Here is a 23,903-nt window from a genome sequence, read left to right as displayed (position 1 = left end):
CCTAGAAAGTAGCAAGCCCATAGGAAAGATTTTCTCTAAAACTTTATTTTCAAAAGATCCTTTCCTCTCTTCTTTTCTGAACTTTATCAAAATTTCCGTTTTAGTTAGACTATACCCCATTGCCCATTTTACCACACGAAGATTCGATTAATGAGACCACTACAAGGAGTACAAGATATCGGACAACTAAGACCACCTCGGAATAAAGAGGATTTTTACCATGCATCTGAATAATTGAAACTACAACGGTTGAAGACTCCGAAGACTAGGAGAATTTGAAGGCTCTAAAGAATTTCCAGATTTGTATGACCTAGGAGGCTACCCTTGTGGAACTTGTCAGACTATTGAAGCTGTCAATACTCGACATCAAGGTGTATCAGAGAAAGACCAGAACATGGAGTGTCAAAATTCAAATTTTTGGTCGTCAAGAAAACCCCAAGACAGGAGATATCAACCATGGAATGTTAGTTCATGGCAATGACCAGGGCAGAAACACGGCTAACCATGATGTTATCACCCGCTTATGCTATTGTCACCCTGCGGAGTTAAGCATGCATTCCTTCGGAAGGATTGGATGACAAAAGGGCTAATGGAGCACCTATCAACAAGAGATGAAGTTTTAATCTTAGCTGGTGTATCACCAGGATCTGGAGTATTATATCAAGAATTTTTAGATGGACTTTCAGGAAGCTGTATTTGAGAGGGAAGCATTTCGTGAAGAACTCAGGACCCAGAAGCTGAAAATAGTAAAGCTGGAGGAGCAAAACCTCGAGATACCGGAGATTCGTCAAGAACTGAAGGATAGTAGGACCATGGTTCATGCCAAGGATGTTGAAACCCAAAAGTTTGGAACACAACTGCAGTATATTAAAGGACGTCACGAGAGACTTCGCGTCGACACAGATGATCTAGCAAAAGAACTTGAGAAGGACAAGCATGATCGGAAGAAGCCCATCGGAGACATGAACAAGACTTGAAGATTTTGGCGACTTTGAAGATTTATTGACCTTTATAAGACCAAACCCCTGTTATATACCTATGTTAGATCCGACGTTTGTGAGCTGTCATTTTTTTGATGTTTTTCCGACAGCCACAAATAAAATCTGTCTTTTCAAAACTTTTGTTTGTATTGTGTGCATCCCTCTCTATCTCTCTTATCCCACCCCAAAACCCTTGGAACCAATAGAGGATGAATGGAGATGAACCCATATTTTCTGGACCGATGACTCAATTGGAGACGGGCCGATGGATTCATAACATGGAAGATCATATGGAGAATAACACTATAGCCAGAAAGGATATGGCCCAGCATGCTCTTCAGTGCTTAGAAAGAGGTGCTACTACGTGGTGGAGGATGCACCAGACCATCAATGGATGGCAAGGAGTAACCACTTGGGAAGAATTTAAGTTGACTCTGCTAAAGTCTCGACTTGTGTCCCAGAAGTTGAAGCCTTATGGAAATGATATGAAGAAACCTTGTGCATGCAAGCTCTATGGAGAAATAGGACACAGCCATAAAGAACACAAGGAGAAATGCCCTCATTGTGAAGAAAGTCACCCAGCTAAACAATGCCCAACTAGGCAGATTACTTGTTTCTTGTGTGAAGGGACTACCCACTACCCTGCTTAGTGTCACTTTTACCCCGTGGTTCAAAGAACCATCCAGCAGGAGAAGGAAGCAATGAAAGGAGCCCTCATGGAAATTTTCGAAGAACCTGGGATGAAGGAATAGGTGGAGGACACACCCGAAGAATGCCCAATTAAACCCTGCACCAAGTCATGTTATTCATGTGGAGAAGAAGGACACATCTCCCAAAATTGTCGGAATGGGGACCTAGTAGAATTCCCGACAGAGGAAGTAGAGTATGACCCGCATGAAATAGAATCCCTGATTGGAGTGGAAAAGTCCAGGAAGAGAAATAGATTGGATTCCAAGAAGGATCTACGTCATATCATACGTTTTAGGTGCAGAGATTCAGGGCACTACTTCAGCAGTTGCCCTAAAAGGAGGTCGAGGACCCAAGGAGGCTATGTAACCACAAGGAAACCTCGAGACTTGTCAAAAGTAATATGTTTCCGCTGTAATGAAGCAGGGCACCTTGCCAGAGATTGTCCTAGAGAGAAGGAGACTTATGATAAATAGTTGAGTCTGTGAGAAATATAGTAGTAGTAGTGGGAACAATTCTTTTATATTGAGTTGTTGAGTTGAGGCATGTAATGGAAATGTAGGAGATTGAAATAATTTGAGAATCAATAAAGTTCGCATCATTGGTACTAATATGGATTTTATGAGTAGTTACCCTATGAAGAAAGATTTTGACCATTTTCGAAGATATGAGAAATATGGTCTATGGAAGAATAAGGGTGGTAGGACCCTGTGAGGACACTTGACCCCTGGAGGAGATAATGATATTCCACGGAGCGGACTTTGGACAAAATAGGTATGAGTTTTGTCTCGATATGTGGGGTATCCCAAGAATATGAAGGGATGAAATACTATTGGATATAGAGGAGGTATAATGTTGGTAATACGGAGCAAATTTAACTCCATGATGAGTTTGAGTAATCACGTCTTAGTTTGGCACCAATAGAAGGAAGGGAGACAGTACAATTGGATGGATTTTAAAATGCTAGGAAGCTAGATGTTGGAATAGTGATCAGTTACCCCAATGATGAGTTCAAGGTTTACAAGTGATGAGATGGGCCATAACCCACAGGCTCCAAGACCTGCCAAGAAGCAAGCACACTCTTGCTGAAGGAAAAACCCTGGAAGAAGTTATGACTTTATCAACAGACGATCTTATAGGAGTAACGCAAAACCTGAGAGATGCGAAGAAACGATAGATGTTCGTTTGGCTTGCAGAATCAATGGATTTTCCGACCCCAGTTCGTCGACAAGAGAAATTCTGCAATGCTTGTGAGGATGACCGAGTGTTAGAATGCGAGATTCACTAAACCATGTACAAGGTAATGACTTGGGTGCGGGATGGATTGATCACCATACCGACTTACTCTTATTATTCACCTTGCTATATGGAATTGTAAATCTGAGTGACTTACCCATAGTAGAGCGATGACGATCAAAACCTTGTTTAAACCTTAGAATGGTATGACAATTTTTCCCTTGTAGAAGGCAGCTGTTGCAAACCGTAGGTCATACGGTGAGGTTCAACCCAAACCCATTTCTTGCAGGGACCCAGTCAAATTGTTTGATGACCACCATGAGATATCGATAGTTGTTTCCTATTGGTGCCAGACCCGTCAGATAAGAAGGCCCAGCCACAGAGAACCGTACCAAGATGAAAGGACACGAGGATTTAGGAAAACGGTTATGCCACTACCGGAAGAGCCCAGAGAAGGAATTATCCTGAAGATCTGAGAACATCAACATTGTCAACAATAAGGATGGAGTATATGAGTATTGATGGAACCGTAACCATGCTTCTAAGGGTGGTAGCACCCCAGACCCCATGTGATGATCGGTGGATTTTGAGAAGACCCCCGAACCTAACCTATTTCTTGCTAGCCTCTCCGAATCTCGAGGATGATATTCATTTTAAGGGTGGTAGGTTTGTAACATCCCAAAATTCTAAATTTTGGAATGTTATATTAAATAAATAGTTTTGGTTGTTTGTTTGATTGTAGTGTGATTGCTTGTGTGAAATTGAGTGAAATTTGAAACTTTTGAAAGTTAAATGAGAGGGAATAAAAGGACTTTCCCAAATGTTCATTTTTCATTTATGATCTCCATGAATTCAAATTCTTTTCATCACAAAACCCTGGAGTGAAGATGATATGACTTCTTACATCTAATTAAATGAAAAATGGTTTTGAAAATATTTGAATCTCATTGGAAATATTGCAAATTCAGAAACCCAGCTGGGCGGAAGCCCAGCAGGCCCAACTTGCCGCTGCCTTCCTCTCGTCGCCAAGCCGGACTCCTCCCGAGTCCGAGCCGCCGACGCCGCTCCCCGTGGTTGCCCCGGCCTCCTCCTGCCCCTTCCCCACGCCACCCCTCGCCCCCTTCTTAAAAGGCGTCGCCGCGGACCCCACGCTCCTCCCGAGCCGTGCCGCCGCCCTTGCATCTCGCCGGCGCCGCTGCCGAGCCTCGCCGCGCCGCCTCGCCATTGCCCCACACCATCCTGTCGTCATGCCGCCTGGCTGGAGCCTGTCGCCGCCGCCGTAGCCGCCGCCGACGACGATCCGAGGTCGAACCGCCGAACAGGTAATAAACCGCCCCGGTTTGGATTATTTTTTTTGGTTTTCTTCGGTTTTTCCCGATTTGTTTATTTAGCGAGTATTTGCTCGTAGCTTCTGGTAGCAAACGTTTTCACTCTGTAGGGTTCTGTAGTGAACGTTCGTTTGATAGGATTTTTTCTTTTTATTTTAGTTTTCTTCCAGGCACCTATTCGCTAGTTTTATTTTACAGTTTAGCCCCTGATCTTCAAACCCTCACAACTCTTTGCTCGCTTGTCCAAATCCAACGAAACCAATGCCCACTTCTTCGTTAGGATCTCCTCTATACAGATAATCAACTTAAACATGTTTTTGAAGGTTTAAAATTTGTTTTCACACAGATTTGAATTTGGTTTTCGTTTGATCATAACTTGAGTTCCATAACTCTGTTTGAGTAGATTCTTTTTGCTAATTGAAGTTCTTGACCTAAACCTTCTGATAAGGCCAAATTCACCCAATTTTGGTACTGTCAGAAATTGTTTTCTATTGCAAGATTTGTTTGATTGTTTTTGATGTTTTTCGAGATCTTTTCTTTGATTCTTTTGCATGAGTGCTTATGTATGCAATTGCTTGCTTATGATAGATTGAACGTAGTGTGACGAATAGAACTATCAGGAGTTATAAGTGTGAATCATCTTGATCAACAGTACAAGGCAAGTTTACACTTTGATCATATCCCTACATTACCCAGTTTTTATGCATTAGTTTCAACCCTCAAAAATTGCATGAGTAGGATTGATAACTTGTGGGTATTGGGAAGTAGTTGATGAGGTAGGAACCTATTATCTTGCATTCAATCCCTGGGTACTACTACGTTATGCTTATACTGCTATGCTATGCTCGTAGATGTGGTTTGATTTGAGAGAATTCATGACATATGTGAGAGTTATTGTTAACTAAGGTTTAAACTTAAGGTGGCGACTTTAATACACATCTGGGTGAATTGGTTGGGGCACCTTGGAGCACCCAGTGGTTTGCCCGGGCACCTGGAGAACCCAGTGCTTGCCCAAGGGAATCTTGGAGTACCCGTGTGATTACCCTATGGAATGCCACCCAGGCTCAAAGGGATCATAAGATTATTCATGCTAGAAACTTCCGTGTGCATCCACAAGCCATTATGGGCTCTGGCATGTTTGAGTAAGTTGTGGGAATCCTTTCCAGATGGGCTAGCAGATGTAGGGGCTTGTAGGTGTATCGGCCTATCTATCGGTTAAGATGACCTCTTCGGAAAGATTGTCTCTCGGTCATCCGTTTCTCAAACATCATGCAGTGCGAGAAATACAACGGAGGAGATCGAGTCTTGTGGGGAAAAGTGCGCAAACCTCTGAAGAGTGTACAAACTAATCATGATTAGCCGTGTCCCAGGTTATGGACATCTTGAGTATGTGGTCTTTGAATATTTATTTGATCTCATCACTTTACATAATTAATTTGTTGGGTTATAATTATTATTTTGGGATTGAGTTGGAGGAACCTTCTCAATGTTTTCAACAAACTTTGTGGTTAAATAAAATATATTCCTTTGTTTAGGGAAAAAATAGCTTTATGAAAACTTAAACTTAGAGCCTCCACCAGCCAAATATGCATGTAGTGATAGTCATTATTTTGCATTGCTCTACAGTGTGAAATTGCCAGTACATTCAGTGTACTGACCTACATGGCTGCAACGTCTCATGTTGCAGGAATCTTATGACGAGTAAGTGATACGTTAGGGTTACGATTTCTACACTCAACTTTGTTGTTGGTGTTGATGGGAATCCACAACCTTGTTGTTACTTCCGCTATTTGGATTGAGGTAATAGTATTTATGTTACTTTATACATGTGATTTACCTCTGTTATAAATCCTTGAGTACTGTGTGTGTCAGGGTACCGATCTAGGGATGCCACTTAAGCACAGAGACTTGAACGTCTGAGGTTGGGTCGCCACAGATGAACTTTCTTTGGCCATGTTATTTTGGGAGGACATAATTACTTTGTTAGTATGCTTGAAGTATTATAATTTTTATGTTAATATTAAACTTTTGTCTTGAATCTTTCGGATCTGAACATTCATGTCACAATAAAGAAAATTACATTGATAAATATGCTAGGTAGAATTCCACATCAAAAATTCTGTTTTTATCATTTACCTACTCGAGGACGAGCAGGAATTTTTATTTTATCTATAATATTTGTTATTGTTCCATGATATTATATTACCTATTTTGGATGTTTAATGGGTTTTAATATGCTCTTTTATATTATTTTTGGGAACCGAAGGCCCAGTGCCAGTTTCTGTTTTCTTGCCTATTTTAGTGTTTTGCAGAAAAGGAATACCAAACGGAATCCAAACGAAATGAAACCTTCGTGGTGATCTTTCTTGGAACAAACGCAATCCATAAGACTTGGAGTTGAAGTCTGGAGCTCCGCGAGGCGGCCACGAGGCAGGAGGGCACGCCCAGGGGGTAGGCGCGCCCCCACCCTCGTGGGCCCCACACAGCTCCACCGACGTACTTCTTTCTCCTATATATATACTCTTATACCCTAAAAACATCAGGGGGAGCCACGAAACCACTTTTCCACCGCCGCAACCTTCTGTACCCGTGAGATCCCATCTTGGGGCCTTTTCCGGTGATTTGCCGGAGGGGGAATCGATCACGGAGGGCTTCAACATCAACACGTTAGCCTCTCCAATGAAGCGTGAGTAGTTTGCCATAGACCTTTGGGTCCATAGTTATTAGCTAGATGGCTTCTTCTCTCTCTTTGGTTCTCAATACAAAGTTCTCCTTGATGTTCTTGGAGATCTATTTGATGTAATACTCTTTTGCGGTGTGTTTGCCGAGATTCAATGAATTGTGGATTTATGAACTTGATTATCTATGAATATTATTTGGTTCTTCTCTGAATTCTTATATGCATGATTTGATATATTTGCAAGTCTCTTCGAATTATCGATTTAGTTTGGCCTACTAGATTGATCTTTATTGCAATGGGAGAAGTGCTTAGCTTTGAGTTCAATCTTGCGGTGTCCTTTCCCACTGACAGCAGGGGCAGCAAGGCACGTATTGTATTGTTGCCATCGAGGATAAAAAGATGAGGTTTATATCATATTGCTTGAGTTTATCCCTCTACATCATGTCATCTTGCTTAATGCGTTACTCCGTTCTTATGAACTTAATACTCTAGATGCATGCTGGATAGCGGTCGATGTGTGGAGTAATAGTAGTAGATGCAGAATTGTTTCGGTCTACTTGACACAGACGTGATGCCTATATTCATGATCATTGCCTTAGATATCTTCATAACTATGCACTTTTCTATCAATTGCTCGGCAGTAATTTGTTCACCCACCATAATACATGTTATCTTGAGAGAAGCCACTAGTGAAACCTATGGCCCCTGGGTCTCTTTCTTATTATATTGCATCTCTTTTATTTACATCACATCTCGTTTACTATTTTGCAATCTTTACTTTCCAATCTATAAAACAAAAATACCAAAAATATTTACCTTACTATATTTATCAGATCTCACTTTTGCGAGTGGCCGTGAAGGGATTGACAACCCCTTTATCGCGTTGGTTGCAAGGTTCTTGATTGTTTGTGCAGGTACTAGGTGACTTGCACAATGTCTCCTACTGGATTGATACCTTGGTTCTCAAAAACTAAGGGAAATATTTACGCTACTTTGTTGCACCACCCTTTCCTCTTCAAGGGAAAACCAACACATGCTCAAGAGGTAGCACGATGCGGTCCAGCCAGTCTTTGTAGAGGTCGTCGACAGGGCGGTAGCGCAGGAGCTCCCGCGCCATGAGTAATGCAGCCTGCGCGTTCGCCGGGCCGTGACGGGCGTGGAACGACGAGCCGACCGGAGTTAGCGATGGGGTGGCGGTGCGTCCATCCCGCAGCATGGAGGGGTGCGGCGACGATGCTTGCTGCTCGTGCCCCGCCGGGCCGATGGAGGCATAGGCAGCAGGTGATGGAGAACGATGGGGAGGCCCGCCGATGGGCGCCGTCTGGGTGACGCGAGCGGCGAGAGCGGCTCGACACTCAGCACGGGCTCGACGAGCATCAGCCATGGAGACAGTGGAGCAGCCGCGAGTTGATCGACGGAAGAGAGGCTTCGACGCCCCCCCTACCTGGCGCGCCAAATGTCGAATTCGGGTGTAATAGCCTGGTTTTTGGCCCTTTTCTTTTTCTTTTGATTTATTTGATTTTTGCTCTGTTTTTTTTGGAGTGGTTATGTGGCCTTGCAACCTGGGAGATCATCATTTCTTCTTATCCCAAGTGACCCATCATCCTCAAATCTAGCCCTAGACCATGACATTTCCATTCTAGCCCAACCCTAAAATCCTTTTTCTAGGGAATATTCCTTTTCTCTATTAAAGGAATAACCCTATTTGCCATAGGTTGTGAAGCAACCTATATTTCTGTCATTCCCAATATTCCCAAATAATTCTCATAAATCCTTTTGGTCATATGTTGCTCAAATATGCCCAAACTTCCCTGTCCTAGCCCAAGAATTATTCCCAATTATTCTTCATTGCTGTCTAGTGTGGCTTTCTATGAAGGAAGTGCCACCTATACTTTCTTGATTGCTCCCAACCTTTTTGGGCATGCTTCTAAATCCAAATCATTGGCTCATGCAAACACTCAACTTTATTTGCCTAGCCAATCTTCCTCAGAATTTTTCAAACTTTCTGTCAGACAGAAGGCATTGTGAAGGAAGTACTAGCTAGGAGTACCAAATGAGTTGAAATTTTGCACACTCCTTCATGTGCTCATATTAACCCCCTCCTGCAAATTTCAACTCCATCCCTTGATCTATGTGAGCACAGGATCAAATCTTTGCTTCTGTCAATATTTTCAGGTTGTGAAGCAAGTATATTTTATGTTGCTTCACTTTGGCTGAAAATTTACCAGAGCATTCTCATGACCATAAAACATCTCTCCACCAAAGTTGGGACCATTTCATCAAGCCAATATTTCTCCAAAATTATTCCAAGTTTCTGGTCAGTGAGGATGTTTGTGAAACAAGTACCACTTTGGCTTGTCCATTTGGTATGAAATTTTTACAGCATATTCTTATGACCAAATCATCATGATATACCCAATTTCTGCTCAAGTGGCCACAACATTTGAGCGCATCATCTTGATCCATTTTCTGGACCATTTTGATCAGTTGCAAAGCAACTATATTAATGCTTGGTCATTTTCTCCTCAAAATCCCCAGGATCATAATGTTCCCTAAGCTAATCATCCCAGACAACAGCATTTGCCCCAATAAGTTCTCTGTTGATCACCAGTATGCAGCCAAGTTTGCTGCAGCAAACTTTAGAGCTCAATTCCAACCAAACCACTGTGATCCAGACCAAGCCATAGCCTCATTTATGATCTACGTTGGAAGGACTATCAGCTAGACAACATTTCGGGTGCCAGTAAGCATTGAATGCCCCGGTTCATGTGGTGACTACGACGATGGCAAGCCTGTGCACGCGCTCGGTGCACTGTGGCACGTCCAGGACGTCGTTTGTGCTTCAACACCTCTCCCACTCGTCGTTGATACGTCTCCGTCGTATCTATAATTTTTGATTGTTCCATGCCAATATTCTACAACTTTCATATACTTTTGGCAACTTTTTATATTATTTTTTAGACTAACATATTGATCCAGTGCCCAATGCCAAATCCTGTTTGTTGCATGTTTTATGTTTCGCAAAAACCCAATATCAAACGGAGTCCAAACGGGATAAAAACGGACGGAGATTATTTTTGGAATATTTATGATTTTTGGGAAGAAAAATCAACATGAGACGGTGCCCGAGGGGGCCACGAGGTAGGGGGGCGTGCCCCTGACCCTCGTGGGCACCCCTTAAGGCGGTTGACGCTCTTCTTTTGCCGCAAGAAAGCTAATTTTCGGAGAAAAATCTGGGCGAAAGTTTCAACCCAATTGGAGTTACGGATCTCCGGATCTAAAAGAAATGGTGAAAGGGCAAAATCGGGGAACGTAGAAACAGAGCGAGGCAGAGAGACAGATCCAATCTCGGAGGAGCTCTCGCCCCTCCCATACCATGGGAGCCAAGGACTAGAGGGGAAACCCTTCTCCCATCTAGGGAGAAGGTCAAGGAAGAAGAAGAAGAAGAAGAGGGGCTCTCTCCCCCTTGCTTCCGGTGGCGCCGGAACACCGCCGGGGGCCATCATCATCACCGCGACCTACACCAACACCTCCTCCATCTTCACCAACATCTCCATCACCTTCCCCCACCTATATTCAGCGGTCCACTCTCCCGCAACCCGCTGTACCCTCTACTTGAACATGGTGCTTTATGCTTCATATTATTATCCAATGATGTGTTGCCATCCTATGATTTCTGAGTAGATTTTCGTTGTCCTATCGGTGATTGATGAATTGTTGTGATTGGTTTAATTTGCTTGTGGTTATGTTGCTATCATATTGTGCCCTTGATACGTCTCCAACGTATCTATAATTTATGAAGCATTCATGATATTTTATTATCTGTTTTGGATGGTTATGGGCTTTATTATACACTTCTATATTATTTTTGGGACTAACCTATTAACCAGAGGCCCAGCCCATATTGTTGTTTTCTTGCCTATTTCAGTGTTTCGAAGAAAAGGAATATCAAACGGAGTCCAAACGGAATGAAACCTTCGAGAGCATGATTTTTGGAACGAACGTGATCCAGGAGACTTGGAGTTGAAGTAAAGGAAGTTTCGAGGTGGCCACGAGGGTGGGGGGCGCCCCCCTACTGGGCGTGCCCACCTGTCTCGTGGGTCCCTCGAGGCTCCCCCGACCGACTTCTTTCACCTATATATTCCCAAATACCCTAAAACCTTCAGAGACAACAATAGATCGGGAGTTCCGCTGCCGCAAGCCTCTGTAGCCACCAAAAACCTCTCGGGAGCCCGTTCCGGCATCGTGCCGGAGGGGGGATCCCTCACCGGTGGCCATCTTCATCATCCCCGTGCTCTCCATGATGAGGAGGGAGTAGTTCACCCTCGGGGCTGAGGGTATGTACCAGTAGCTATGTGTTTGATCTCTCTCTCTCGTGTTCTCTCTATGGCACGATCTTGATGTATCACGAGCTTTGCTATTATAGTTGGATCTTATGATGTTTCTCCCCCTCTACTCTCTTGTGATGAATTGAGTTTTCCTCTTGAAGTTATCTTATCGGATTGAGTCTTTAAGGATTTGAGAACACTCGATGTATGTCTTGTCGTGCTTATCTATGGTGACAATGGAATATCACGTGATCCACTTGATGTATGTTTTGGTGATCAACTTGCGGGTTCCGCCCATGAACCTATGCATAGGGGTTGGCACACGTTTTCGTCTTGACTCTCCGGTAGAAACTTTGGGGTAGTCTTTGAAGTACTTTGTGTTGGTTGAATAGATGAATCTGAGATTGTGTGACGCATATCGTATAATCATGCCCACGGATACTTGAGGTGACAATGGAGTATTTAGGTGACATTAGGGTTTCAGTTGATTTGTGTCTTAAGGTGTTATTCTAGTATGAACTCTATGATAGATTGAACGGAAAGAATAGCTTCATGTTATTTTACTACGGACTCTTGAATAGATAGAACAGAAAGGATAACTTTGAGGTGGTTTATTACCCTACCATAATCTCTTCGTTTGTTCTGCGCTATTAGTGTCTTTGGAGTGACTCTTTGTTGCATGTTGAGGGATAGTTATATGATCCAATTATGTTATTATTGTTGGGAGAACTTGCACTAGTGAAAGTATGAACCCTATGCCTTGTTTCCTACCATTGCAATACCGTTTACGCTCACTTTTATCATTAGTTACCTTGCTGTTTTTATATTTTCAGATTACAAAAACCTATATCTACTATCCATATTGCACTTGTATCACCATCTCTTCGCCGAACTAGTGCACCTATACAATTTACCATTGTATTGGGTGTGTTGGTGACACAAGAGACTCTTTGTTATTTGGTTGCAGGGTTGTTTGAGAGAGACCATCTTCATCCTACGCCTCCCACGGATTGATAAACCCTAGGTCATCCACTTGAGGGAAATTGTCTACTGTCCTACAAACCTTTGCACTTGGAGGCCCAACAACGTCTACAAGAAGAAGGTTGTGTAGTAGACATCAAGCTCTTTTCTGGCGCCCTTGCCGGGGAGGTGAGTGCTTGAAGGTATATCTTTAGATCTTGCAATGGAGTCTTTTAGTTTCTTGTTTTATCATTAGTTTAGTCTATAAAAGAAAACTACAAAAAAATGGATTTGAGTTTGTCTCATACGCCTCATCTTTTTAATATCTTTCGTGAGAATGATGAAAAGGAAAATTGTGCTCAAGTGCTATAAGAAGAAATCTATAGAATGTTTGATACTAAATATTTGAATGATGATCATGATTGCAATGTTGTTAGTATGAACTCCTTGAATATCCATAGTACTAATGATAATTGCACTAGTCATGATGAAAATATCTCCTATAATGATGAGGGTATAATGTGGATGTTTTGATCATGAGGTGATCAGGTGGATCATGAGTTGATCGAGATGGTATATTGCTTGGCCGGATAGCCAAGAGTGAGATGGTTATTGAGATCTGAGATGTTGGTTTACCAGTAGTGTAGTAGTTTCACATCAGGTTTAGTAGTTGTTTTCTTATCATGGTAGTTGTTCATTAATTTAACCTACTTAATGCTATGTTGTTGTCTTGCCTTGATGCTTTTGGTTGTTGTGAGCTTGCAAGTACATTCAATGTACTGACTTAGCGTGTCATGCCAGATTGCAGGTGATGCCATGATTGCATGATTGCTTGTCGAGGTTGCCGTGCATGCGAGCTAGATCGTGTCCCAGCCAGAGTCCCTGCGGAGTGGAGTTCACCACCTTCGTCATTGTTCCGCTGCTAGATGTATTCCGCTGCTACGAGGTGTTCCGCTGCTAGCATAGAGCAAGGGTAGTATCGCAGGTGTAGTGTCATTGTGCTGATGTGATCTTTGTAACATCAGACCCTTGTATTATTATCCTCGTAATAAGAGCTGATTTGTTCTATGTCAAGCAATGTCGTATTCCAGATACTTCTCCTTGATCTTTGGGCTGGAATACGGGGCGTTCCAGTTTCTCTGAGCCGGGGTGACACATCGGGGTTCCGCAGACCCTTGAGAGGTTCGAACTTTGGGGTGCGTGCGAAGAACTCCCTCTTCCCAGCCTGCCTGCTCAACGATTCCACAGCCTAGCTCGACGAACCCAAGGGACAAGAGGCACAACAGTTTATCCTGGTTTGGGCCACCTTGCGTTGTAATACCCTACTCTAGCTTTGGGGTGGATTGCGTCGAGGGGCTGAGGATGAACTTGTACAGTGGGAGAACAGCCTCGGGGGAGGCGAGGTGTTCTTGAGCTTGATGAGTTGGTGGGTGAGTGGATGATCCGAATGATCTGTCTCCCTCTATTGTGGTGGCTAGGTCCTATATAGTGCCCTTGGTCCTCTTCCCAAATGTAGGCGGGAAGGGATCCCACAACGGCCAAATTTAAAGGAGGACAAGTAGTACAAGCTATCCTGACAAAAGTAGTCTTCGCCTGCAAAAGGCTCTAGCGGTGACGCTGCAGTGGGCTCCGTGATGACCTCCATCCTGCCGCTCTGGCGGTCTTGGTCTTGTTGCACTAATATGGAAACCTTTAGCCGATTCCTCGGGACCCTTCGCATGCGCTTGCCTCCTTAGCACCGAAGAGGAAACTGGCACGCTGCACCTGCTGGCGCCCGCCTAGCCTTGGTCGTCATGGCTCACGTGATGCGAGCCTCGTGAGGTGCACCTTGCATAGATATCTCTGCTCCTCGGGAGCCAGCCTAGTGAGGCCGCCCCTAGGGAGGTCTTGGTGCCATCCGCCTCGCGAGGCTTGGCCCCTCATGAGGGTCTTGAGTTGTTGTTGCAGAAGTTGGGCCGAACCAGGCCTACTGACCGAGCCACGCCGTGGGCTGCATGCAGGAAAGTCTGGGTGCCCCCATTCCCAGGACGCCGACAGCAGCATTCCACATCAAAATTCTGTTTTTATCACATACCTACTCGAGGGCGAGTAGGAGTTAAGCTTGGGGATGCTCATACGTCTCCAACGTATCTATAATTTTTTTGATTGTTCCATGTTCTTATATTATCAATCTTGGATGTTTTATAATCATTTTATATATTTTTTGGTACTAACCTATTGACATAGTGCCAAGTGCTAGTTGTTGTTTTCTACATGTTTTTTACATCGCGGGAAATCCATACCAAACGGAGTCCAAATGCAATGAAACTTTACGGAGATTTTTTTGGACCAGAAGACACCTAATGGGACAAGGCTGCGCCTGGGGGGTGCTCCGAGGAGAGCACAACCCACCAGGGCGCGCCAGGAGGCCCAGGCGCGCCCTGGTGGGTTGTGCCCACCTCGGGTGCCCCCCGGACTGCCTCTTTGCTCTATAAATACCCCACTATTCCAGAAACACTAGGGGAGTCAATGAAAATCAATTCCAGCCGCCGTAGAGTGCAGAACCACCAGATCCAATCTAGACACCATCACGGATGGGGTTCACCACCTCCATTGGTGCCTCTCCCATGATGCGTGAGTAGTTCTTTGTAGACCTTTGGGTCTGTAGTTAGTAGCTAGATGGCTTCCTCTCTCTCGTTTGATTCTAAATACAATGGTCTCTGGGAGATCCATATGATGTAACTCTTTTTACGGTGTGTTTGTTGGGCTCGGATGAACTTTGAGTTTATGATCAGATCTATCTTTTTATATCCATGAAAGTATTTGAGTTTCTTTGATCTCTTTTATGCATGATTGCTTATAGCCTCGTATTTCTTCTCCAATATTTGGGTTTTGTTTGGCCACAAGAGGTGCTTTGTAGTCGGTTCGATCTTATGGTGCTTGATCCCAGTGACAGAAGGGGAACCGACACGTATGTATGGTTACTACTCAGGATAAAACGATGGGGTCTATCTCTACATAGATAGATCTTGTCTACATCATGTCATCATTCTAATTGCATTACTCTGTTTCTCCATGAAATTAATACACTAGATGCATGCTGGATAGCGGTCGATGTGTGGAGTAATAGTAGTAGATGCAGGCAGGAGTCGGTCTACTAATCTTGGACGTGATGCCTATGTAATGATCACTGCCTGGATATCGGCATGAGTATTTGAAGTTCTATCAATTGCCCAATAGTAATTTGTTTACCCACTGTTTGCTATTTTTCTCGAGAGAAGCCACTAGTGAAACCTACGGCCCTTGGGTCTTCTTTCTCATATTATTTGCCTTTGCGATCTACTTTTCCTTTGCATTTATTCTCAGATCTATTAAACCAAAAATACAAAAATACCTTGCTGCGTTTTATTTCTATTTATTTTATTTGGCGTTTGATCTATCAATTTACTACAATTTTGTTCACGTCCGTTTGCCTATCTTGAGGCGCCGCTACCCGAAAGGGATTGACAACCCCTTTACACGTCGATTTGCGAGTAGTCGTTATTTGTGTGCAGGTGTTGTTTATGTTGTGTTGCTTGGTTCTCCTACTGGTTTGATAACCTTGATCTCATAACTGAGGGAAATACCTACCGCCATTGTGCTGCATCATCCCTTCCTCTTTGGGGAAATACCGACGTAGCTTCAAGCCGCATCAGCCGCCGACGAGGCCTGCATGCAAGAGCTCCGTCGGCAGCACCCGGAGCTCGTGGAGGTGGAGCGGCTGATCTTTGCTGGCATGGAGGGCGGTGAGGTTATCGTTCTCTCCTCCTATGACGAGGTCGAAGGCGGCGAGGACGGCGGCGCAGAGGGCATCGAGGTGGGCGGCGAGGACGAGGAGATCGACATCGACGAGTGGAGGAGTGTCTTCCCCAACGACCCCGACGACAGCATTGGCCCGGACCCGGCTCGCGGCACACCATACTTGACCAGGAAGGAATGGCTCGACCTCCACTTCGACCGAAAGTAGTTTAGCTTAGTTTAAATTTATGTTTTATGTTCGGTTATGTAAAACTATCTATGTTTATGTTTGAATGCATGCTACTTTTGGCTGAACCTACTTTGTACTTGATCAAATTGAACTTTACAATGTTAAGTTTAGGGGATCGACTAGAAATGGCCAAAAATTGTTGGAGTATATATATATCCACTAAGGGTTTTAGTCCATTAACTTTTAAAGGATCGGCTAGAGATGGCCTTATGCCTTGTTTATTTCAGTTCTTCACAATGTGATGCTCTATATGTGCAACTATTTGCCGTGTAGTTCAATTTCATCAATAACAGTTTCAAAAATAGCACTATGAATTACGATATTTGGTTGTTGTTAAGGATGTTGCAGTTAACATGCCTTTTCATTTTTTTAACAATAACTAGTGTACTTTAGACCGGCACAATACCAATTGGAATGATTATTTGCTTGTTTTTAAATGTTATGCCTGATGCAGTTAACTCACCTTTTCACTTCTTGTTTTGCTTAGCTAGCATGTTTAAACCTGCACACTGAAGCTATCATCTGTAGATTATGTTGTCTACCATGGATATATTTGTTGATGTTTAGCATGTTGTGCTTAACATGCCTTTATATGTACTCATACAAGACAATACTGAGAACAGTGTTGTTTCCATCGAGGTTAGTTTCATCACATTGCTTATATGTACTTACTGTTCATGACATCGGTAGCTGGCACCATATAGCCTGGGGGCTGATAAGGGATTAATCGTCGAATCGGAAATTTCAATGAATATATATGTAACCCATTTATCAGTAGGTTAAATAGGGCCATATTTAATATATATGGGGCTACATAGCAACATGCATTGTACTGAATAACTAAATATACAATCCCAGGCTACATAGCAACGAAAAAGAGTGCTACCTTAATGTTATGATGATGTCTAGATATACATGTAATAAAATCTTATATAATGGGATGGAGGGAGTGTTGTACTACATCATTTTGCAATTATTGTTTAGTTTCTAATATTAACTTGGTGCTTTTAGGTACATATGTCATTGCCAAAGATCCACACTTCGACCCTTTCTGCGTATGGGGCAATGAGATATTCATGAACCAGCATCAAGTGAGGAAACTTATAAGGATTGTTATTAAATGGGTCAAAAGATGTCAATCAAACTATTTGTTTACACTTTATGCAAGACAACTGTGAACTGCAGGATGGTAAGTAAGAACTCTGTTGCCTTCTTTTTACTGCCCGTAATGAGTTGTGTTAGATGACAATGTCTGGATCTTTTTCCTTTTCAGTGGATCCTGAAGCAGTTTACTCAAGATTACCTCTCAAAATACATGATTGGCGGCCGGCCATCACAAGGGGTTGGACTAGAGTCGTGCGTGCCTTCTGCATCTAGGAGAGCACAATAGGGCCATTCCGCTTCACCTTGTTCAGCAACCAGAATGTCTGTCGCCTCTTTCTTTACCATCTGTAACAGTACAAGTATAGAACCCTGGTTCATCAATCTTTATTTGGTGCTTATGTAATTCTTGAACATATGTACTTGTGAATCAAATACTGCATTGGTTGTTTGAACCTGATGGATATGAATAAAGCTATAGCCTACTTTCAGTTCAAATTAGGTACAATTTTAAATAGCGGCAATTAAATTATGGTGAAATTACGGTCTGTAGGTCGTTACAGCACACACGGTCTATAAAGCACAGTGTGTGCGATATACATCATAAGCCAACATGGTTCACAGAGAGGAAACGTGTGTAACAATGCACACAGTTGCCGTTTGCAAAGCGTGTGTGATGTTAGACACTATCACAAATGGTGCGGGAAAACTAAATGTGTGTAATTGTCTACCCATCGTACACGGTTTACAATCATGAACTGTTTGTGATGTGCCAGGCATTGTAAACATAGAGCCAGTTCGGTACGTGCCTGGAAAACTCTCGTGCCTGGAATGTGCCTCGTTTTAGGTAAAACCACAGAACTCCAACTGTGAGGGCAATGCGAGCACAAACGAGTAGCAAGGATGAAGCATTTGGGATATTCGAGATATCAGAAACGGTATAGGGACAACTGTATGCATCAAGGCTCCCTATCCACGATGGTTTCTGGGTCGTGTGGGAAGGACCCCCCCCCCTATCGCAGTCACTCACTAGGCGACGGTTCAAAACGCCATCGCGGAAAGGGGTTAAAAACCGTTTGTATAGCACATCGCTGTACTAGTGTGGAAGTATTCCCACACGACACAAATCCACGATTCCCTCTTAATAGTGAGGTTTATCCTATGACTCAAATCGAACCAAAACGAAGCCCTTCACATCACCGGTAACCACGCCTTTAACCTTTTTGAATTTGGGGGTCACACAACTCCATCATAATCTTCATGATAGTGGTGCACCCACTAGTTTATCTCAGGTTAGCACCCACACTGAACCAGTCTTCCAAGCTGAGGACAATCCTTGGACGGCTTTGTTCTTCGTTGTTTGACTTCAACCTTGTAAACTGTTTCAACACCTTCTTCGTGCATCTCCCTCAAAAGAAACCATCGTTTTGTCCAAGGAATAGTATTACCTCGGACCTTCGAGAATCCCCAACTGAGCTTCCCGAGAAGCACTTTTCTTTTTCATCGGATCCGAAGATCCTTCCCACACCTAGTTATCTTAATGGTGAAGCCTTCCTGTGCTGGAATGGGTGCTCTTGTTGGGTCATGTTCTAACAGCTTTCATCGAACACAAACCGCCACCACATACTACAGAGCTGAAAGGTCCCATCGGTAGTCATTATGCCGTGTTTAGCGTAGCTCGAGGTTGTTCTATTGTCACTTCTTGTCAAATAAAGAGATCATCCCCTGGATTTTCGGTGACATCATCAATAAAAACCCCTCGATTCACATGAGCACATAATGCACATAGCGTCGGAACTTGCGAAATTACTGCAACACAGTACACCCCTTAGGTGTTTTTATTGGCTTATAAAAGGTAAATGATAGAATCAATCATTTTCATGCCATTCCTCTCTCTCTCTCTCTCTCTCTCTCTCTCTCTCTCTCTCTTCGCTCCTGCCATCCCCAAGCTCCAGCACCCAGAGAGTAGAGCCCTAGCAAAGCCTTCGGATCCCCTTTTGAAGCAGTGATTTAGGTAGCATAGTCAATTAGTGTGAGTTGTTGTGTTTTGGAATAAAATAAAAAAGAGTAACAATATGTTGAAATAAAGATTAGGCTGAGGAAATTGGCATTGAAAGGTAGGTTTTTAATGTAAATGTTTAATTGTTAAATGTGGACAAAAGAGAAAGAATAGAAAATCATCAACACATGGCTTAGTTAGAAGTGTTTGGGCAATGAAAGAAGGTGGAATCAATTGGTGATCGAATGGTACATACAGTTGAGATCCTTAGAAATGAGCTCTTAAGTGTAAATAAACAACATTATAAAAGAAGGCTTCTTGGATGGCAAACACAAATCCACTCTAGCGGTTCACTTGCCCAACATGGAACTAGAAGGAGAAACAAGACCTAACAAATGATGGCGAGGTCTAGTTGTTTTCATCAAAACAAGTTGTACCCTATCTAAATATTAACAAGTTATTGGGGCTCGTAGTTGTCTATGATCTAGGCAACATAACATGCATAATGAGTTATGTGTCTTGTGATTATGTTTCCCGTAAAACAAGATCACACTAAAAATTAAGAAAATAATTAACACAACATCCACCAAGTTTAGTCACCAAATTTGCATTAACCATCATCCATTTTTAGAGACAACAAAGCCAATAGTCATATTCCTATGGGAAAAGATCGGGCCATAAAAATTTAAGATAAACATACAAGCACTAAAGTATATGGCACGTCCTTCAAAAATTCAGTGCACACATATGGGTACCGTCTCTGATTCGGAATCTTAGATCAAAGATTGGAGAAGCTAACATGGATAGGCATGCAATTCCAGGGGGCAGAGTAGTTGTCATGACATCAAAGTCTTTGCAGTATCTTCATGAGCTTAGGAACACAATATATCTCTTAGTCGAGATAAATGCAACAGCATTGATTCAACAATGTCTCTCACAGTGTACAATAGTAAACTGAGCAGCCAGGTGTGGCCAGTACAATATCCAATAGTTTTTGTTCCTAGAAAGTGAACTAACTGAGGTAACTACTTACGTTATGTTCTAGTAAATTGACTTAGATCTTATGGTCTAACAATTGACCAACCTATTAGAAGGCATAGATGAAAAGAACTGCTAGTAGTACAATATATTACTCATACCGTCCTTTGGTCTGCCCACTATGAGTGACCGACCTATTAGAAGATATAGATGGGACAAAGGAAGACTTTGTCAGACAATCTTGTGAGAAATGTTATATTTTCAAGATACTAACATATAACTATAATTTATGATAAGCACAAAATATCGAGAGAGCCAAGGAGTAAGTGCAAACCTTATCGTCTTTAAGAGGATATTAAGCACATGAACATTAAGACAATATTGCCATGTCTCTAGGGATCCATCCATGCATAACAAAGAACCATGTTGTTGTGATTTTATCCCACATCATGTCTTCACACAAAGCAACATAGACATCATGAATGATCTGAACTCAAAGCAACGTAGTGGGATGGGTATTGAAGTTGGCCCTCATTATCAATCTTCCTATTTAGTGGACCCACAGAATCATCTTCCAGTTGCAATAGTTGATTTTCATAAGAAAGCATGAGAAGGACGCTAGGACAGTAATCACAAAAACAAAGCGATCAAATAAAACTCACGTAATTCAAATCTTGGGGCACACCAAACAAATTTTAGATATACAAACAACAAAGAAAGTAAACTACGCAGGTTCACACTTCCATACTTTGGAGTATCTGATAATTAATGCTTAAAGTCATTTGACAAGAATGTGAATAATAAGAGATATACCCAATCCCAGAAGTAAAACCATGTATCTTTTCCCTCTATATTTCTCATGCAATAATATGAAACTCTTCCAATAAAAACAACAGGAATTGTGTGGTGAACTGAATCTTTACCTTTATAAAGCAAGCGCATGAAAGGAAGGTGACCGCTTTCAAACTCTTCTAATCTAGTTATCCATGTAGCCATTCTCTCTAGTTTTATCCTCTTTTTCAGCTCATTTCTTATCTTCTTCTCTTCCTAAAGAATAGTTGTGTATCACATATAAGGTTTAATAATACATGTTCTTTACTGTTATAGTGAATACATAAATCCGTAAAAACCTTACTTGCATCCGAGCGTTATGCCTAATTTAGTTAACTCAAAGTGAAGTGAACACAGAGGGCTGGGGACACTACTAGGGAAAGCCCTAGTAGTAGCGCGGCTTTTGAGGCTAGCAGCAGCGCGGGTGGCCACGCTACTAATAAGGCGCTACAGCTAACTTATAGTAGTAGCGCGGTCTGCACCCGTGCTACTACTGTTGACGATATCAGCAGCGCTTTTGCGGAACGCGCTACTATTAGTTAGATGTAGCGTTTTCCTTGTCCCTCGCTACTGCTATATCTTGTTTCATCATTTTCCCGTTGTACCCCTTTCCCTTTCGGTTTCAATACACTGCAATTTTCAGATACTAGCTACTACTAGATATCAAATTCATAAACCATTATAAGTACTAGGTAGTACTCCCTCCATTCCAGATTACTCGTCGTGGTTTTAGTTCAAACCACGATGAGTAATTTGGAACGAAGGGAGTACTAGATAACAATTTCATGCATAGTCAACATGCATCCTCAAGCAGTACAAGGTCATATCGACGACGATCATCATATGTAGTTCTAGATGATATCAACGATGATCATCATATGTAGTTCTAGATGATATCGACGACGATCATCATATGTAGTTCTAGATTATATAGCCACACACACATATGTAGTTCTAGATGATATCGAAGACAATCATCATCCTCAAGCCTGGGCAGTTGGTGTTCCTGATAGTAATTAGGATGGCCTGTCCAACACGAAGATTCTTGCCATCGAGGAATTTCTTCCACCCAACCGAGTTTAAGTGTGTGCGACCGTCCGTGTCCACGCGGTAAGTACAGGTTGTGACGGAGCCCCTTGCGGTAAGGCGTAGTCCAGCTGAGCCTTCTTCATCAGGCTCGATACCATAACTCACACATAGGCTCTTTGCCAATTTCTGAATAAGAAAAAATATCAATTAATAATTAGCCTAGCACATACTCTCGCAAATAAGTATATATGGATTATCTACACTATTAATAGTTCCTTAGATTCTACACTAATAAGCATGTGATCGAACTCGACACTAAAACATATCATCGACTAGATTCCACACAACATACCATATCATTGGACTCTACACTAAGCATTTCATCGAATAATTTGTATTTGTAAGTATAATATACCATATCATGTTGATCAACCATGGTACTTGTCAGGCAGGTCACGAATGGCACCCCAACAAAGTTAGCACGTGGCGGAATTATGTCCCACAGGTTGGACACCTCACCTCGCCCAGCCTCATTCTTTGAGCTACGATGGCTTCATGAAGTGGGTCCTCATCATCTTCATCGAGTGGGTCCTCATTATCTTCATCATCTTCATCATCTTCGTCATCTTCATCATCTTCCACCAGTTTGATATAAATGACAGCCAGCTTGGGTCTTTCTGCTCTGAAGGAGAAGCTGATCAACTCACCACCAGTAAGACGCATGCGGGCGAGGAAACGGGCCCATCCATCTCCTCCAATCCGTGACATATTGCGTTCTTTCTCGACCTCCATAGTGTACGGCCCCCCAGGAGCCTCAAATGTCACAGTGTCTCCTGTCAGCTTGTTGAATTTCAACCTCACATTGCATGGGACGATCTGTGTAAAATAAGCAAAATTACACAATGCAGTAATGCCAACACTAAAAATAAAATAGTTGTTACATTTCATATAATTTCTTACCGCCGCATGACGAAAACTCGGCTAGAAGTAGATGCCGAACAGCTTGCCAGTTGCAAGGCTGCTGGCGCACCTTGACTTGCACAATCGACATGGTGGTGGTGTGGTGGCGCCATTTTCCTAAAGCAATATGAGCAAAGGATTAACGATCTTCACAGGAAAGAAAAACAATAGCATGTGCTATTTTTGGTACTTCTTCAGTCATATTTTCATAGTGGAACCCGATCCCAAAAAGTAAACAACAAGCTCTCAATTTGATGAAGAGATTCTTCTGCGAGAAGCAGTTTGATGGACAATTATAATCCTAAGATCTAGTAACATACAAGATGACAAGGTATCACCTGCGAAAGCATTTCAGTGGCACCTATTGCCGAAAAAACTATTTGGCCCCTACCAAAGGTATAATCCTAAGATCTGTAATAAGTTATCTACCAAATCAAGGTACCACCTACCAAGACACATTTCATCTAATTTGGCCCCTGTTGCCTAAGATAACTGATTAAAAAAACAAGTGGCAAATTTAATTGGGATTAACTTAGCACTTGCAAACTAAATACTTGTATTAAAACCAATATCTAGCAGATCACGGTACCACCTACCAAAGCATTTCAACTAAATTGGCACCTACATTTTGCAAAAAATAACTTATGATAGAAAAACAAAAGCATCTAGTTATCCATATGAAATTCGTAAGCCCTCGCTGCATCTAGGTAGGGCAACCCTCGGGGGGTGCTATCGAGGAGGGGGGATGGCATGGTGACCTCGGTCGGGGGTGCTGACGAGGGGAAGGTCGGTGACTTTCC

This window comes from Triticum dicoccoides, chromosome 3B, assembly GCF_002162155.2.
Source record: "Triticum dicoccoides isolate Atlit2015 ecotype Zavitan chromosome 3B, WEW_v2.0, whole genome shotgun sequence".
NCBI lineage: Eukaryota > Viridiplantae > Streptophyta > Magnoliopsida > Poales > Poaceae > Triticum > Triticum dicoccoides.
This window is presented reverse-complemented; position numbering follows the sequence as displayed.